At 38.1% G+C, this 12,853-nt stretch overlaps 1 non-coding gene across 1 annotated transcript; it reads right to left on the bottom strand.

Moving 5' to 3' along the window:
* Positions 1-10,220: 10,220 nt before the first annotated feature.
* On the bottom strand, positions 10,221-10,327 carry LOC121207543 (small nucleolar RNA R71). The gene has a single exon (XR_005902618.1). It is a non-coding gene; the product is annotated as a small nucleolar RNA R71 (small nucleolar RNA).
* Positions 10,328-12,853: the final 2,526 nt, after the last annotated feature.

Here is a 12,853-nt window from a genome sequence, read left to right on the forward strand (position 1 = left end):
GGAGCTTTTAACAAATAAGCGGAAGTTGGATGAGGTGTCGTATGTGGAGCTAAATGCGGTTTGCTCAGCCATACTACAGAATAAGCTAGCCAACAAATTAAAAGATCCAGGGAGTTTTACGAACCCCTATTTAATTGGTAGCCTAGATGTTAATAATGCTTTGGCTAATTTAGGGCCTAGTATCAATGTCATACCTTACAAAATTTTTAAGAAACTAGGTCTTAGGAAACCCAAACAAACTAGGATGAGTATTCAATTAGCTAATAAAACAATCAGATTTCCTAAGGGTATTGTTGAAGATGTACTCATTAAAATTAACAAATTTATGTTCCCAGTTGATTTCGTTGTTTTAGACATAGAAGAGGATAGTAACGTTCCTTTAATTTTAGGGAGGCCCTTTTTAGCAACTGCTAGAACAATAATTGATGTTGGCCCAGGTGAACTCACACTTCATGTGGGAGACGAAACAATCACCCTTCAAGCTCGTAATTCGAGTAACACATCAAAAATTGAAGGTGGTGGTATAAATTATCCTACTAAAACTAACCATGTGGTGCAATCTACTTTGCAGGAAATAGGTTTGAAGAACATACACGAGCCATGTTCAAGCAACAACAAAGGACCTATCTATGAAGAACGAAGGCTAGAAATTGAGGAACTAGATGAATTGCAGACACATAAACCGAAGACACACGATACACCAAAACCACGCCATGACAAGCTAAATTTTTCCCCAAATCAACTTAAGGTTGGAGACAAAGTACTACTAGATGTAGCAAACCCTCGTATTGCCACTTCTAAACCTAACGGAGCAATCCCTCTTACGATACTCAGTATTTTCCCATATGGTACAGTCGAGGTAATTAATCCCAAATTCGACACTTTTAAGGTAAACAGTACTCTTCTTAAACCTTATGTTGATAAAATTTATAGCAGGGATGAGGAGTGTAAACTCCTCCCACCACCATGACCATGCACCAGAAAGGTAAGTAGAGCTTAGACTATAAATAAGCGCTTCTCGGGAGGCAACCCGAGCACTAACGATGTTTCTGTTAGTATTACTCTCGTAGTCTTTTTCATAGTAATGACGTAATTTATCTGATTGGGTTTATTTTTTTTAGCATAGTTGTTCTTTCGTACTTGACTTCTAGGAAATATCTCTATTAGTTTTACCATGCATATTGTTCCGTGCTATTGTTGGGGAGTTATTTTATTTTTATTCCGACTTGCCATTGCAGGTATAATATGTCAACCTCACATGGCAAGAAGACCGCTATCCTTGCTTCAAAGAAAAGGAAAGGAGCAACGTCCTCCTCGGGTCCTACCGTTGAGATCAGTTACCCTTTCTTCCAGTTCCCCTTGGGACCTTAGGAGGAACTATTTCAGATATTACGGGCCTGACCCCTAGGTGTGGGCCACTGCATTGACTGGGCTGCACTTGAACAAATTCAGATGGCTGACGCAGTCCAAGTCCTCTTGATGACTGAACCGTGGGGGCTCTTCTTTAAGATCATCGAGCTGACATACCTTAAGCTCAAGATGGAACTTTACTCAACCTTCCATCTTCAAGTCGTCATGACAAACTTCGACGATTCTGGAACGGTCCAATTTCGCCTTGGTGGTCTAGTGCTCTAATTGAGCATACCGGAGTTTGGAATTACACTAGGGCTATACACGGAGGAGTTCATGGACCACAACGAACTCTACACCCTCTATTTCTATATTCACTACTCTCTCTCAAAGTGCTGGAAGGACCTTGTCCTTGCCTCGGCCACCTATGATCTTAGACGCTCTAAGGCGTCGACCCTCGCCCCATCCCTGCAATACCTACACGCCATCTTGGCCCACACTCTGACTGGATGGCGAGAGAGCACCGGTGTCATCAACACTCACGACGCCTATTTCTTATGGAGCATGGCGAACGGGCACATCTTCAACCTTGCCTACATCATTACCCTCGCCATCCGCCATCAGACGGAGCGACATAGGAGAGGAATAATCTCTATCGGGCCCTATGTGACTCGATTGGCTCGATACTTCGGGCTCCTCAACACAGTGGCATAATCATCCTCCCTCACTCTCATCGGCCAGATGTCCCCACAGGGTATCTTGAGCATGCTACATATGAGGATGATCGAGAAACGACGTGGCACCTACCCTACTCAATGCCACCTCGTTCTGTCCACCGAGGAGGAAGACCCAGAGGACATTACTGATTGTGTCCCTCCACATCATGAGGACCCACCGTCTCAGCCACCACCCGTCCATCGTCCAGTTCATGCGGCAGTGTTTTGAGCAGCAGTGTTTTCAGCGTTTTGATCACATTGATGCTACTCTTCATCAGATTTGTCAGCACTTTCACATCTCATTGCCACCACCACCTCGTGAACTATTTGATGATGACGATGTTTAAAAACTTTTTATTTATTATTTTTATTTTCACTTTTATCTTTATTTATCTTCTTTAAGTATTTTTTATTTTATTTTCCTTTAATATTATTTTAATTTTAGTTTTTATAATTTTTATTGAATAATTTATAGTTTCAGCTATTTCATTATGAGTAATTATGCTTCCTTATATTTCCTAAAGAGTTCTTGATTTTATCACAATTATAAAGAGCTCTAAAGCTCATCATCAAATAGGAACTAAAAACTCCACTAGCAAAGGTTCTCCACGACTGCCATGACCTGCTCGACCATGACCATAGCTACTACCAGATATAATATTCTTTTGGCGCAAGACTTATCGACTAATGAACCTCTACCACCACCGGAGTATCCTCCTCCACTCTCATCATTGCCTTTACTGATTATTCTCCATAACTCTAATTCAAGGAGTTCATTCATCATTCAGGAAGTTTCACTTCTCTCCCTATCTTATGATTATATATCTATATTTTTCAATATATCTATCTTTGTACATTGAGGGCAATGTACATCTTAAGTGTGGCTGGGTCTTTTATATCATCATTAGAAATCCTTGAATTTTGTCTTATTTTCACGTGAATCACTCATATCACTATTAGAATGAATTTTAATTAATTTATGATTTTTATTGATACATCTTGAATTAAAACATAGGCATTTATGCATTGATTGTTTAAACTTTAAGACATTAGGGAATCAAGCATGATAAGTTGATTTTTGAAGAAATAAAAAAACTTTTAGGTTGTTTCCCTAAGTTTAGGTATTATCTTGAGTTGAAATTCACAAGTTTAAACATCAAAAAGCCATAATTTTTGTGAGATCTGGAGCCTTTAGAGCATATTTTAATTCTTTCATGCTCACTTTTATTATGTGTGCATCAATATTGATTTGTTATTCTAGAACTTACTTGATTATGCATGTCAAGACCACACCATTTGATTTGATATGTCGAGATGATAAAGGCACTTAGGTTTAACCCACTCACTCCACAAAAGCCTACCTTTATAATTGACCCTTGTGAACCCCTTTGAGCCTAACAAGCCATCAATTGATTTACCCCCAATATTAACCCATAACCTATTATTGTTGAAATTCCCTAATTTGATCCCTATTTTTGTCGAGATTTGATTTGAATTTATTCTTATTCTTTGTTGCAATAATTAAGTTCTATGTTATTTGACTTGTTCTAAAAAAAAACTTATATTTGTCGTTTTTGAGCTTAAAGTATTAAGTCCATATTCTCAGAAGAAGCTCGCTTGTATTCAACTGATGACTAGTTATATTTCTAGATAGGTAATTTTTCAATTCAATCTCGATTCTAACATTTTGTTTCAACTTGTGACCACATCTCCTAACCAAAGCCACATTACAACCCTCTAAAAACCTTTTTGATTGATGTATCATCTCAATATATAGTGGTGGAGATTTGATTTTTAAGCAAGCCTATGGTAATAACTTTTCATATTGACTAATGAGTGTTTTATTTGATGTCCTTAAACACCTTGAGTAATTTGAGTGAATCTTTAGTGAGGATGTTAAACTCTGTGATATTTTGATCAAAGGTAATCACTTAGATAAGGGGAGACACCTATGTTTTCGTGATAAAATGCTCAACTTGGAATGTTTGAAACTTTGGTGTACTTTTAGTTGAATTTTCAATGTATGAATACTTATGGATTATTTTGAGATATTATTGATAGGGATTATAAATTGAGAAGAATTTATTTTGATTGTGAGTTGAGTATTTTTCTTGAGGACAAGCAAACGCTTAAGTGTGGGGGTATTTGATAAACCGTAATTTATACATATTTTTATCTTATGCTTAGCACATTTATGGATGATTTCCCCTTATATTTGGTGAATTCGATGCTTCTAATTCTTTAATTTCATGTTTTATACTTAGGTGAGCATAGGAGAGTAATAAGAATGAGAAACGAGTCGAAAACAGAGAAAATGGACCCACATGGGAAATCAACATGGCCTGGACTTCCTTACACAGGCGTGTCACATAGTCGTGTCAATTTGGCAGGATCGAAGCATGACTTACATGGGTAGACTAAATGCCCGTGCCTATTTAACAGCCTTGACCACGGGTTGGAGCAATCGGACACGGGTGTGTCCTTGCCAAGCCCAAGTATAATCCTATTCGGAAAGGCCACTTTTGATGGCTCTTAGGCATTCAAAAGCCTATTTCAATACCTAAGGAGGCAATTAGAAGAGACACACGGAGTAGGAGGTAAGGAATTACTCAAGGAAAGCCGATTAATCCATCTCAGAAGCTGGATTCATCGTCAAGAATGGAGATCTCCCTTCAATTTCCATTCAGGGGTTTTGGGTTTTCTTTATATTTTGTTATCTTTATTCTTTCGATATGTTTTCTTTCATAAGTACGAACTAAACCCCCTAAATACCTAAGAGGAATGAAACCTAAGACAGATCTTGTTATTATTATTTGAATTGTATTATAAATATTTGACTTGTTCTTAATTATGTGTTCTTAATTCTTGTTTTAATATTCCAGGATATTGATTCAAGTTAATGCTCTTGTTCATAGGAGGAAAAGACCCTGTCTAACAGTAAATTTGTTGTACTTAAGCGGAGTTGATTGCACGCCTAGAGATAGAGTTATAAGATTTTGCCGGATTAGGGTGAAACCTAATAAGGGGATCCATAGATCAAGTTAATGCAACACTAGGGCGTTAATTAGAAAGAGATTTCAATTAGTCAACCTAGGGTTAGACGTTATTAGTCTCGAGAGAGATAATAGTATAACTTAGGGATTTCTACGGATCAAGTCAAATGAATAAATCGTCTGATTCAGAGTTAAATAACAAGTGAAGTCTAGGTGGATTTTTCCTTGGGTATTGTCTTAATAACTCGAATTTTCCCAAAAAATTTTCCCCAATTTCTCCTTGTGCATCCTTAGTTTAGTTAATTAATTTAGATAAACAAACCCCTTAATATTTAGGCTAGATAATAAAAAGGAAGTAATTACTAGTACTCTTGGTTCCTTTGGGTTCGACAATCCAGTCTTGCTAAAGCTATACTATTGTTCGATAGGTACACTTGGCTTCATCGTGATAATAGTTAGTTCCAAGAACGATTAATTATAAATCTTTAAATCCTGTCACGAATATCACATATCACACGGGGTACCATTATCGATTATTTCAGATAGGGACCTGAGATTCACTTCGAGATTTTGGAAGAAGCTGCAAGAAGCCTTGGGTACAAACTTGAATTTTAGTATGGGTTTTCCCTCGCAGACTGATAGTCAGTCTGAGCGGACGATTTAGATTCTTGAGGACATGTTACGGTGTTGCGTTCTCGAATTTCAAGGTAGTTGGGAAAAAGACTTACCATTGGTGGAATTCACCTACAAAAATAGTTTCCAGACGAGTTTGAAAATGGCACCCTATGAGGCTTTGTATGGCCGAAAGTTCCGAACTCCATTGTATTGGACAGAACTCAAAGAAAACCAGATTCGCGAAGTTGACTACTGAGGAAAAGGTTAAAGTGATACGGGATTGCTTGAAAACGACATCGGAGAGGCAGAAGTCGTATGCTGATTTGAAAATAAAAGAGATCGAGTCAAGTCGGAGATAAAGTACTTTTGAATTTGTCTCCATGGAAAAAGGTATTGAGATTTGGCCGGAAAGGCAAACTGAGTCCGCGATTTATCGGACCATATGAGATTACTGAAAGACTTGGACCATTAGCCTACCGTTTAGCATTGCCACCCGAATTGGAAAAGATTCATAATGTATTCCATGTATCCATGTTATATCGGTATCGATCAGACCCCTCCCATGTGATTTCACCTATGGAAGTCGAAATTAGATCGGACATGACTTATGGTGAAGAACCGGTTAAGATTTTGGCTCGAGAAGTTAAACAGTTGAGGAATAAGAATATAGCCTTGGTGAAACTTTTAATGGCATCGCCACAGAGTGGAATAGGCTACATGGGAGCCCAAAGAAACCATGAGAAGTCAATATTCGAACATGTTTACTGGTAAGACTTTCGAGGATGAAAGTCTCTAATGGGGGAGAAATGTAACATCGCGAATGTCAGAATAGTGGTTTTAGAACCACAAATCTGATGTTAAAATAATTATTTTATGATCATTATTAGGTCTAGGATATGAGAATAAGCATGTTTTAAAGTTTCATGAAGAAATTCTATGTGCAAGATGTCCAATTGGAAATTAGGGACCAATTTGAATAAATTGAAAAACTTGGGCTCTAGAAGCAATTTGTATGAAATTTCTTTGGAATATTAATTAGAGGTCCTTAAAGAGTAATTTACCCAATTTCTAAGTTTTTGGACAAAAATGAGCATGTATGGAAAATTTTGGAAGTTTAGTAAGGAAGGGTATTTTGGTCATTTGGTAATAAACTAAATAAAAAAGGAAAAAATCAAGCTAAATTCAGCTCATTTTCTTCTCCATGCTGCCGAAATTCTAAGGGTCTCCATAGCTAGGGTTTTCCAACATTTCAAGCTTGATAGTAAGTCAATCCTAGCCCCGTTTTTAATGTTCTTCGTATTTTTGAGATCTTGTAACATGCTCTCTCTATTTCTACCCATATTTCAAGCTAGGGTTCATGTTTAGAAAATTAAACATGCATGATATGTTTTTTTTATGTTTTATGAAGGAATATGAGAGTTTAAAGAATGATAAACAACTTTTACTAAGTGGTTTTTCATGGAAATGGCTTAAAGGACTAAATTGTAAAAGTTGTGAAATTGGGTAGAAAAATATGGAATGAAGGAAAAATATGGGCTGCTATAAGTGTGAAAAACATTCATCTAGGCTTGGGTAGCCAAGGAATTACATGCATTTCATTATACGAGACTTAGGACTAAATTGTAAATATTATGAAAGGTTAGGGGCAAAATGGTCATTTTTCTCGAGGTAAGTTTTAGGCCTAAATCAAATAATGTGATGTATTACTAATCAAATTTTATTAATATAAACCCCAAGGAACCAATTCAGGAGGTCGACCGTGGAAAATGAAAGGTTTCAGAATAACCGAGACACGAATCTGAAATGACTACCAGGTAAGTTCGTATAACCTGAAGTAAACTCTTAATATACTTATAATGCATGTTCTTAAATGTATGAAAATTTAGATATTCATTGCATGATAATCCATGAAATGTGCTAGTGTAAATAAAAAGATGATAAATGTCCCGGTTGAAATAAAAAGGGAAATCCGATGGATAAATTATGACTTACATGACATGAGATCCTGCATGTGTTGTAGAAAAGGATTTATCTTGGACGGGTAATCCGATGATCTCAAAATAGAAAGGATCTAGCCCGGACAGATGTTCCTTGAGTGATCGATCCTCCCAAAGAATATGGGTGCATTAAGGATTTAGCCCAAACGAGTAATCCGATTGTGGACTGAATTTAGCCTGGACTGGTAATCTCGACATTGCTGTATGAGTTATTACTACGAGGGATTTAGCCTGGACTGGTAATCCTGCCGTAAGATGTAAGGTTCACGAGAGTGCGTACTTAAGATGATCACTTGTATGACTTGATAGTAATTGAGCTATCCATTGAGCTTTCTGACAAATTCAATGGGATTAACATGAGAAATAGAGATGGAAATATTAAATTGAGGAGCTCATCTAAGACTAAGGATATGATGATTTGTTATGAGACTAACTTGATGATTGAGTGCATGAGTGATAAACCGTAATTTATATATATTTTTACCCCATGCCTAACACATTTATGGATGGTTTCTCCTTAGATTTGGTGAATTCGATGCTCCTAATCCTTTAATTTCATGTTTTATACTTAAGAGAGCATAGGAGAGTAAAAAGAGCGAGAAACGGCCTGAAAACGGAGAAAATAGACCTACATGGGAAAACAACACGGCCTGGACTTCCTCACACAGGCGTGTCACACGACCGTGTCAATTTGGCAGGATCGAAGCACGACTTACACAAATGGATCACACGCCCGTGTCCATTTAACAGCCTTGACCACGGCCTTTACTAATCACACACGGGTGTGTCCCTGCCAAACCCAAGTTTAGTCCAATTCGGAAAAGGCCAATTTTGAGAGCTCTTAGGCATTTCAAAGCCCATTAAACACTTGAGGAGGCACTTAGGAAAGGGGAGGCAGAGTAGGAAGCAAGAAATTACTCAAGGAAAGCTGATTGATCCATCTCAAGATCCAGATTCATCATCAAGACTGGAAATCTCCCTTCAAGTTCCTTCGGGAGTTTTGGGTTTTCTTATGTTTTGTTATCTTTATGCTTTTGAGATGTTTTCTTTCATAAGTATGAACTAAACTCCTAAATACCTAAGGGGAATGAAACCTAAGACAGATCTTGTTATTATTATCTAAATTGTATGATAAATATTTGACTTTTTCTTAATTATGTGTTCTTAATTCTTGTTTTGATATTCGAGGATATTGATTCAAGTTAAGCTCTTATTCAGAGGAGGAAATAGACCCTGTCTAAGAGTAAATTTGTCATAATTAAGCAGAGTTGATTGCGCTCCTAGAGATAGGGTGACAAGATTTTGCCAGATTAGGGTGAAACCTAATAAGCGAATCCATAGATTGAGTTAATGCAATTTTAGGGTGTTAATTAGAAAGAGATTCTCTTTCAATTATTCTTCACTTATTCAACCTAGGGTTAGACATTATTGGTCTCACGAGAGATAATAATATAACTTAGGGATTTCTACAGATCAAGTCAAATGAATAAATCATCTGATTCAGAGTCAAATAACAAGTGAAGTCTAGGTAGATTTGTCCTTAGGTATTGTCTCAATCAATCGAATTTTCCCAAAAGTATTTTCCCAAGTTTTTCTTTCTGTGCATTCTTAGTTAGTAATTAGTTTAGACAACCAAACCTTTTAAATTTTAGGCTAGATAATAAAAAGGACGTAAATACTAGTACTCGTAGTTCCTTTGGGTTCGACAATCCGGTCTTGCTGAACTATAATACTGTTCGATAGGTACACTTGCCTTAATCGTGAAAATAAGTTAGTCTCAAGAACGTTTCATTTATAAATCTTTAAAACCTGTTACGAATATCACGCATCAAGTTTTTGGCGCCGTTGTCAGGGAACTAGGATATTAGGAAAACTCGATTTTTATTACTTTAGCCACTTTACTTTTATTACAATTTAAATTTTTATTTTCTTTTCTAATTTTTCTCTTATTTTCTTCTGACAGGTTTTTCTAGTTTATAACCAGAAGAAACCCATCAGGACCACTACTTTTTGACGGTGAGATCGACCGCACAGTTCACAGAATCCGGAAAGAAATAAGGCGAAGCCTAAGATACACAGAGGACGAGCAAGAGAACGATACTTCAACCACATTCGAGGAGATGGCTGAAAACCAAAAAAATCCGCTACCTCCTGCGATTACTGTTAATCAGAATCCTACTCCGCGTACTATGTATGATTATGCTAAACCTTCTTTAACAGGAACTGAATCGAGCATAATTAGACTGGCTGTAGCCGCAAATACTTTTGAATTGAAACCTAACACAATTCAAATGATACAACAGTTTGTTCAATTTGATGGTTGGCAGGACGAGGACCCTAACGCTCACTTGGCAAACTTTTTGGAACTATGTGATACATTTAAAATTAATGGCATTTCTGATGACGTCATTCGTCTTTGGTTATTCCCTTTTTCATTGAGAAACAAAGCTAAACAGTGGTTGAACTCGTTGCCACGGAGGTCAATCACTACTTGGGAACAAATGACCGAAAAGTTTTTATTAAAATATTTTCCGTTGGATAAAACAGCTAAATTATGTAATGATATTTCTTCCTTTGTGCAGATGGATTGAGAAACACTCTACGATGCATGGGAGAGATACAAGGACCTCTTGAGAAGATGCCCTCACCACCGCTTTGGCTACAGGTTCAAACCTTTCATAATGGACTGAATCCTTCGACTCGACAAATGGTTGACGCAGCTGCTGGCAAAACCATCAATAATAAGACACCTGAAGATGCATATGAATTTATAGAGTAGATGTCACTGAATAACTATCAGTGGCAAGTCATGAGGACAAAGCCAACAAAAACAGTCGACGTTTATAACGTCAATTCGGTCACCATGCTCTCTAATCAGGTAGAACTCTTGAATATGAAAATTGATGGTTTCCTTAGTTCTTCACAGGTTCACCCAGTAATGCAATGCGAAGCAAGTGGAGGCGGATCAAGTAGTTCAGAATACCCACCTTATGGCCACAACATGGAGAACGAACAGTTAAATTACATGGGTAACAATCCTTGATCTCAAAACAATCCCTATAGCAATACTTACAATGCAGGTTGGAGGAACCACCCTAATTTTTCATGGGGAGGCCAAGGGTATCAGATACTACCACCTCCAGGCTTCCAACAACCACCCTACCAACTAGAGAAAAAACTGAACCTTGAGGAGATGCTAACAAAACTCATCTCAGTGTCAAAAACTCGTTTTTAGAATACCGAGACCACACTCAAAAATCAACAAGCATCAATCCAAGGGCTCAAAACTCAGATTGGATAGCTCGCCAAGTTGATTTCTGAATGACCACACGGTAGCCTTCCAAGCAACACTAAATCTAACCCAATGGAGCAACTCAACGCGATTTCCATTCAAGATGAGGAAGGGCTAGTTGCAGAACCAAGGCCAGAAATGGAGGTAAGCATAGGTAAGGTTGAGGTCGGCCACAGTGAGCCAAAGCCGGTGATTATAGAATATAAACCTCGCGTGCCATACCCCAATGTGACAAGGAAAGACCACTCAGACGAACAATTTGGTAAATTCCTTAAACTTCTAAAGAAACTACATATTAACTTACCGTTTATTGAAGCCCTCTCGCAGATGCCAAACGCAGTCAAGTTTTTAAATGAGCTTCTGGCAAATAAACGGAAGTTAGATGAAACATCGCATATGGAGCTGAACGCGATCTGCTCATCCATTCTACAGAATAAGTTGCCTAACAAACTAAAAGATCCAGAGAGTTTTACAATTCCTTGTTTAATTGGTAGTTTAAATTTTAATAATGCGTTGGCTGATTTAGGGGCTAGTATCAATGTTATGCCTTACAAATTGTTTAAGCAACTAGGTCTGGGGAAACCCAAACAAACTAGGATGAGCATTCAATTAGCAGATAAAACTATCAATTTCCTAGGGGTATTATTGAAGATGTACTCATTAAAATCGACAAATTTGTATTCCTAGTTGATTTCGTTGTTCTAGACATAGAGGAGGATAGCAACGTCCCCTTAATTTTAGGAAGGCCCTTTTTAGCAACCGCCAGAACAATTATTAACGTTGGCACTGGTGAACTCACACTTCATGTGGGAGACGAAACAATCACCCTTCAAGCCTGTAATTTGAATAACACATCAAAAATCGAAGGTGACTGTACAAATCATTTGGCTAAAACTAACCATATAGTGCAACCTTCTCTGCAGAAAACAGGTTCAAAGAACATACATAAGCCAAGCAACAACAAATAACCTATCCATGAAGAACAAAGGTTACAAATCGAGAAGCTAGATGAATGGCAAACACATAAACTGAGAAAACACAATAAACCAAAACCACGCCATGAGGAGCTTAATTCCTCCAAAAATCAACTTAAAGTTGGAGACAATGTACTACTCGATGCAACAGATCCTCGAATCGCCACTTCTAAACCAAATGAAGAAACCCCTCTTACGGTAATTAGTATTTTTTCATACGGTATGGTCGAGGTAAACCACTCCAAATTTGGCACGTTCAAGGTAAATGGTACTCGTCTTAAACCTTATGTTGATAAAATTGATAGCAGGGATGAAGAGTGTAAACTCCTCGATTCACCATGATCACACACCAGAGAAGTAAGTCGAGCTTAGACTATAAATAAGCGCTTCTCGGCAGACAACCCGAGCACTAACAGTATTAATTTCTTTAAATTTGAGTTTTTAACATCTTATGTACTAACTGAATCATGGTACACAGACTCTTTAAATACCACACGGCTAGGCACACGGGCGTGCCTTAGGCTGTGCGAAAATAGGGCAAAATTTTTCAACAGAGGAAATGATAAAGTCGCCACGGCCGTGCGACATGGCCGTGGGCAAACCTGCCAAAACAACACGTGCGTTCGACAGGCCCATGCCTCGAAACCGTGGGCGAACCTGTCAAACTAGCACGGGCGTGCGACACGCCCTTGCCCATCATCCGTGGGCGAACCTGTCAAGTTAACACGGGCATGACCCTATGTACACGGGTGTGAGAGAAGCGAACGAAGTGAGACACGACCGTGTGCACTCACACGCCTGAGCAACATGGGCGTGGGCCGAATGTCAAACGCACCCAAATTCAAAATTCGCGAAACACATGGGCAAAAATTAGGGCACACGGGCGTGTCCCATGGGTGTGTGCCCCAAAATCTAT

The sequence above is a fragment of the Gossypium hirsutum genome, chromosome A01 (assembly GCF_007990345.1).
Source record: "Gossypium hirsutum isolate 1008001.06 chromosome A01, Gossypium_hirsutum_v2.1, whole genome shotgun sequence".
NCBI lineage: Eukaryota > Viridiplantae > Streptophyta > Magnoliopsida > Malvales > Malvaceae > Gossypium > Gossypium hirsutum.